This window comes from Cyprinodon variegatus, unplaced genomic scaffold, assembly GCF_000732505.1.
Source record: "Cyprinodon variegatus isolate N-32 unplaced genomic scaffold, C_variegatus-1.0 Scaffold232, whole genome shotgun sequence".
Lineage (NCBI taxonomy): Eukaryota > Metazoa > Chordata > Actinopteri > Cyprinodontiformes > Cyprinodontidae > Cyprinodon > Cyprinodon variegatus.
This window is the reverse complement of record NW_015150685.1, coordinates 152,797-159,545: the sequence shown is the minus strand read 5'-3', so window position 1 is coordinate 159,545 and position 6,749 is coordinate 152,797. Positions and strand designations below refer to the sequence as shown.

At 34.9% G+C, this 6,749-nt stretch overlaps 1 protein-coding gene across 1 annotated transcript in view; it reads right to left on the bottom strand.

Annotated features, from left to right (window-relative positions):
• Positions 1 to 5,450, bottom strand: part of wipf1 (WAS/WASL interacting protein family member 1) — a 36,860-nt gene extending 31,410 nt beyond the window's left edge. The window contains exon 1 of the mRNA XM_015381347.1: positions 5,228 to 5,450. The gene's annotated coding sequence lies outside the window, so the exon portion shown is untranslated. The remainder of the gene's footprint in view (positions 1 to 5,227) is intronic.
• Between the last annotated feature and the right edge of the window lie 1,299 nt (positions 5,451 to 6,749).

Below are 6,749 nucleotides of genomic sequence, written 5' to 3'. Positions count from 1 at the left end.
AGATATAATTATTAGCAAAAGTCCAATGATCTGTTAAGGTGACACATAAAAGAATTTCCTTAATTTTCTGGCTTTCTGGAGATCTCTAAGCAATATGGTGCAATTAACAGGGTGTCTTTTCTTTTTCTCACCATTTTTAGCTTGACTCCACTGAAAAAAATTGAAAGTAATTTTATTTTTCTTAAAATAAGATTATTTTTTCTTGAATTAAGCAGTTAAATGATACTCTTTTCCTATGGAATAATGGAACTTACATTTAAAATAAAAAAATAACCCCGGGAGTGTCTTATTTCAAGTGCATAATATCGAATTATCTTATTTTATACGTCTATTAAGAGTAAAAATGCTCATTCCAATGGCAGATTATCTTATTTACCTGCTCAAATTAAGGGTAAATACACTTAATTTAAGACATTCTACTCATTTTTAGGTCGTTTTTCCAGTGTCAGCAAATATATTCAGGCACCTCAAAATAAGAGCAGAAAGGTTGTTTTGCTTCCAAATTAATTGATGCGGTAATCAGTTTAATCCCATTGTCTTTCAAAGGAGAGAGACAAGAAAATAAAAGCTCAATCCTAATCTGTGTTAGAACATCTATATGTATATCTATATCTGTAGCTCCACCAAAGCTTGTAGAGGTCAAAGAAACTAACTACTGTGTAAGACAAGCTGTACCAAACCTCAAACATCCCTTTGCTTTTAGGTCAGTCCCATAAATAGGCATATACACAAACATGGCCGCACCGGCGGTCAAACATTAAGCTCTGACTGTCCTTCTATTTGAATTATTAGAAACTGTAAATTTAGACACCCCGAATGCAGGCCAAAATGTGATAAATGTGTCTGATGCTGTGCAGAAAACTGTGCTGAGTGGTTAAGCTAACATCCTGTGTTCTTGTGATCTTGCTCACACACGAACACACATCTCGCCTTTACCATTGAGCAACAGATGTGGCTCCGCTGCTGTCATTTTAGTCCTCCACGCGGCGATTTTGCTCACTTTCTTGTATTAATATGCAAATTCTAATAAATGAACCAACATCTGTCACACAGGGCTTGCAATACACTCTGCATACATGTCTGCTTTAGCTTGTTGTAACATACATTTCCAAAGCAGAAGTTCAAATATGTTTCTAGATCTTTTTACTAAATTGAAGTTTCCTTGTAAAAAAAAATAAAATAAAATAAATGGATGATTATATAAATAAAGGTCAGGTCTGAAAAAGGAATAAAAATCTCTAGACAGGAACAGGAAAAAATGAAAATGCAAGGAATAAGGGTTAGCACTGGTTATGGTTAGGAAAAACATGGTAATAGAAGCAGGCAGTGGCAGGTGGTGCATCTGATACCCTTCAGTGGGCGGCCCTAAACTTAACCTAAATCTTAATTCCTTGACGTCTAACTGGCACTGAGTGCATGCACATGCTATCTTAGTAACACAAAGGGTTTGTTGCATATTTGCAACAATGGGTTTCAAGGGGTTACACCACTTTCACATTTTAATAACAGACACCACCAATAATATTCTAATATGAAATGCCCAATTAAGACAACAGCAAACTTCTACTCTATAACTGCAGCTCTGCCATGTTTACATCATCAGTAGCCATTTAGATTGAATATGCATTTAATTAGGGCTGAAACAATTAATCGGATTAATCGTGATTAATCAACTATTGAAGTAATTGTCAACTGATTTTATAATCGATTAATTGTTAACTGGGGTATAGGGACACTAAAACATGAATGCAGCTGACAGAACAACCCAGTTACAGCAGGAAATATACCAAAAGTGTAAAATATATATATAAAAACATATTGCATTTAAGATTTTTTTTTAAATGTATGTCAATATGCTCCATCCAGAACGCCTCAAGTGGAAAAGTTTGAAGTTTCACCTGGCTTAATTTTGTAAAAATTCTTTGTTTATTTCTTTTACAATTAATTGAATCATAATATAGCCAGATTAATCTATTTGCAAAATAATCATTAGTTGCAGTCCTATATTTAATTACCAGATAAAGTAGCGCAAAAAAACATGAAAATAAAATATATCTCACTATAGAAGCTGATATTGAAAAACAAAATCCATACTACGCACTTTCTGCAGGAAGTCTTAGTATCTCAATTAAATATTGGCCGTTGAGGCCAGCAAAACATTTAACACAGGTGAATCTTAAATGCAGATTGTCCCTAGCTTAACTTGGCTGTAAACATCTTGCTACAACTGACCAATCAGAGGACAGAAAATGCTGACGTTAGGGTGGGCCCTCTAGCTGCTCCAGCGGGATTGATTAAATTAAATGTTCCTCAGTAATATTTTTAAGGTAATGTCAGCCAGCACTGCTGATTCTGAAGTCCCTGGGCAGATTTGATCGACATAACGACGCACTAAGGCTGAAGTCTGATTAGACAAAAACTATAGCAACATAAGTGTAATTGAAGCAGCACAGCCATTGTGGAAAACGAGTAGTTTTTCAATGGTGGTCATACAAACAAAACAAGCCAGGAAGGTACCAAAAAGGAAATACGCATAGTGTAGAGCGGATATAGATTTGACCAATCAGAGGCCTCCTGTCTGCGGTCACCTACTATCTGGGAGAGGTGCAGCAGAGTGCGGAAGGGGCGGGGGCACATTTGCGTTCACTGCGACACACGCAGACGACCTGGTTTCTAAGTATAAATCAGCCTTTAAACATTGTTTTTTTTGCCAGTGGGAAGGGAGCCAAATGTCGATTGTAAGCGGGTCGACCTAAGTTTGAAAAACACGCGTTAAGGCGTCATTTTCTATGGAAAAGCGGCTTTAGACAGGCCGGACCGAAACTGATGTCCCCCGATTGGATAACTGCTCCTGGCTGGGTGACCAACAAACCTACTCTGATCTAACCAAGAATCCCCATCCTTTGTTTTCAACATAAAGATTTGACAAATAACAAATATGCCTTATGTTACCTGTAATCTGTGTAGAATATGTAATTCAATAAATATAGCAATAGTGTATAGTGAATGAGTAATCTTATATATTGCATGTTTAATGCTTGTTTTTACTAAAGGTCATCCTGAGTCTAATATTCAGCACCTGAGATGTAACATCTATTAAAGTGATACAGAAAAAGAGTCTCATGAAATAAATTTTTATTGAGCACAGGATGATTTGATCAGTTCAAGTTAGGGCTGACTGGGTCATTAAATCATACTTGCTGTATATGAAGCTTTACATTTTATAATAATCTGGATTCATTTTCACAGATACTCTTCTGGTTGACATCAGTTTGTCACTTTTTCTTCTTAGATGTATATGTATGTATACAATTACAATCTAAGTAAGTCCATTTTTATTAAAAATTAGTGTATCTTGTCTTTAACTGAGCAGGTAGGTTAGACTGTCGATAGAATAAGACAATTTTCATTTAAAAATATGAAAAAACAAACGTAGTTTCTAATTTCAAGTTCATAATATCTAATTATTTTATCTTATTGCTAAAAATACTCATCCCATTGGCTGATCATTTTATTTACCTGCTCAAACTAAGGGTAAATACACTCATCTTAAGACATTTCTACTCATTTTTCTATAGTTTTTGCAGTGTAGGCTACTGATAACTGATAAACTACATCTGAAAGACCAAAAGCTTCTGAAACCTCGTCATTCTTTTATCTTTCATGATAACAAGCGCCTGTCAACGTGTTTCACTAGTATGTTTCTCAGTTTGGATTGATTTTAACTTAGAATTCAGGTTAAATCTCAGAAAGGATGTCATCCTTTTTATGAAATGGAAAAAAATGAATAAATCAAAATAGATTCATACGAGTTGGTACGAAAAAAATCTGATATTTTATTAAGAAATGAGTCACAGTCCTTTAGCTTAGCCTTAAAACGAAGCTGTGAAACAGAAGCTAACTTTAGCATGGTTAGCCGGTTAGCATGGCTATTGCTAATTAGTCACAGTGTTCGTTTCTAATCTGTCACAGAAAGTGCGGAAACTTCTCAACAGGCCTGACAGGAAGTCTTTACTAGCAAACTCTCTCAAATTAGCTAATAAAAATAAACTGCTTCCATTTTTCCTGCAAAATAAACATCTAAAACATCACCCACAGTCAGAGGAAAGAATAAAAGCAAATAGAAGCATATCTGGAAAACATAAAATTAAAATTATTACTGCAGCTCTTAGAACAGCAACTGGATTTCCACTGTGAAATGTTGATATTATAAAATCTAATTTCATCTTTAGTCATTCACATCTCTGATGTGCTTTTTAAAGCAAAAACTTTTGCATAAATGGTTTCTGTTGTTGCATTTGGACATTCAGTTAAACAGTTTAACTGAACCAGTCTTCATCCCTTTAATTACTTATTGTGTCTGTCATTTATGGAAATTTCCTCATTCTTAAAGCGACAAAAAAAAGGTATTTCTTTCGCAGAGTCAGATGTGCGTCCTGTGGTATGTACGCACAAAGGTACTTAGCAGTTATAAAAAAAACGGTTCCTCGTTCTGAAAACGCTGAAAGGAAATGGCAGCTTGGCTTGTATTCCTGTCACTGCGGATGAAAGTAACCTAAGAAAGCTTAATATGCACAAACTTTGCTTTTCAAACAAAGCAACTGTCCCCTTTTTCCAGCGGTAGTTAGGAGTTCCGAAAATATAGAGTTTGGATGATCTTAAAATGCTAAAAACCGTTTAAATCGCCACAAAAAACAACGGTGAAAAGACACATCGAACAAAAGCTTCAAAGATCACAGAGTGGTGGAGCACTGGGAGAGAATCACCTGGAAAGATTTTATTTTAACCAAAATTACACACAAACAAAGAAAAAAGAAAACCTGGAACTGATGAAGTTAATCTTTATTTAACCTAACCAGTTCCTGATGAATGACTTCTGCAGGCCGACCCTCTGGGGGACTGTCTGTCTTAAATAGCTCCTTTCTCACAGCTTAGAGATTTGACATTTAAATGAAAGCTCCATTATTAGACTGAAACAGAGCCTGCAGAGCAAATTATGTAAACATAACTCAACAAGTACAAGACTGGATTGTGTTATGCTTCTGTTATGCGTCTGCAGTGAGAAGAGAACTGAGCTCGACTCTTCACACTTCTGCATAAGACAGAAAAGCAGAAAAACAGATCCTCAGCCCAAAGTTACAAGAAAAAAAGGGTTGTTTTACTAGCAGATGGTTTGCATTAACAAACTACTAATATGTGACATTGGAAGGAGAATACATCTACTTACTCAATCTGTGTCCATAGAAGAATTAGCAGTATATTCAGAAGACAGTAGAAGCAGCACCTCAGTTCATTCCTCATAAAAAGGCAAAATGCAAACAGCAGCCACATGCAGCTGAAAACGGAAAGAAGCACAAAGTTAGCTGCATCCAAAAAAACCTTCACCGTTAAACTCAGCGATGCAGAATTTCTTGATTCCTCTTTCTCTAATCTCACAGCAACATGCGTTCAGAGAAGTGTCACTTCAGCACACGCTTATATACGGTACACACCACTTCCTCCTTCTCAGTTCCCTACCTGATGGAGGAAGAAGAGTGATGGAGTGCCCACTAGGGGCTAAAGATTAATAATAATATAAAAAAAAGTTTATGAAAAAGCAAATATTTGATATTTGAAGCCAGCATTTCATCCATGCATGTTACAAACAAACAATAAAACTTATACTTGTCAACTAAAGCTACAAAACCGCTTTTTTCTCTCTTTCAAATCAATTTAGAACCTTTGAAAGTTAAATTTAACATCTAGCTGCAAAGTGTTTACAAAGCAAAGTGGTCCCCAAGCGTAAGAACAACTGGATCCATGAAGCTAAGCTCTCAAATTTACAAAATGCTTCCTACTGTATATAAAGGTAAAGATTTGATATGCTTAGAATAAACCGACAGGATGTTGACATGAGATAGCTGAAAAACTAGGAGACCGTATTTTACTCTGAAAGGCAATGCAGTAAATTGTGAAATACAAATAATTTCTACAGTGAAACACTTTTTCTTTCACTAAACTTTCTATGAATTTGAAAATATACATTATTCAAAGAAAAAAACAGAATCTTTAGAGATGGAACTTCATAATTTATCCTTCTTGTGGAGAGTATTAGATGAGCACAATTCCACTGATTATTTGTACCATGACATTACTGTAATACCAATTTCATCACTCTTATATATTCATTCATTCATTTATATTTGAGTAGATTAGTTTTAGGTTTTCACTTGCAGAAGGACACTGTGTATTGAATTTTACAGAAATAAAATAAAATGTAGCTTTCTGCATTTTATTATCTGTATAGAGAGTAAAGGTTTTCTGAAGTATTTAGAATAATTGAGATTCACCTGTTTACCTATAACTGTGCATTGAAACTTTCACAGAGGTGGACATATTCCACATTTCTAGTTACAGCTCAATTTGAAATAAAACTGATGAAACTGTTTCATATAAACACCAGCTACAATTATAGTTTATAATTACCACAAGAAAAAGGAGATTTTCTACAAAGTATATTAAAGACAAATTAACTAACCCAAGAAACACAATTATTTACAGTCTTTATAATAAATAACAAGAACCTAAGATCATGTAAACAGCAACATTTATCTGCTGTCTTTCCTTTTAATCTGTATTTTGTCTCTAAAATCAAATTCAACCCAATTCAGCTTATTTCTATTCACTATGCATGTCCTCTCAAGGCACTTTACAGTTCACCAGATCATACAGGTGGATTGATTCAAAGTTTTCGAAAGAAAACCAGTTGA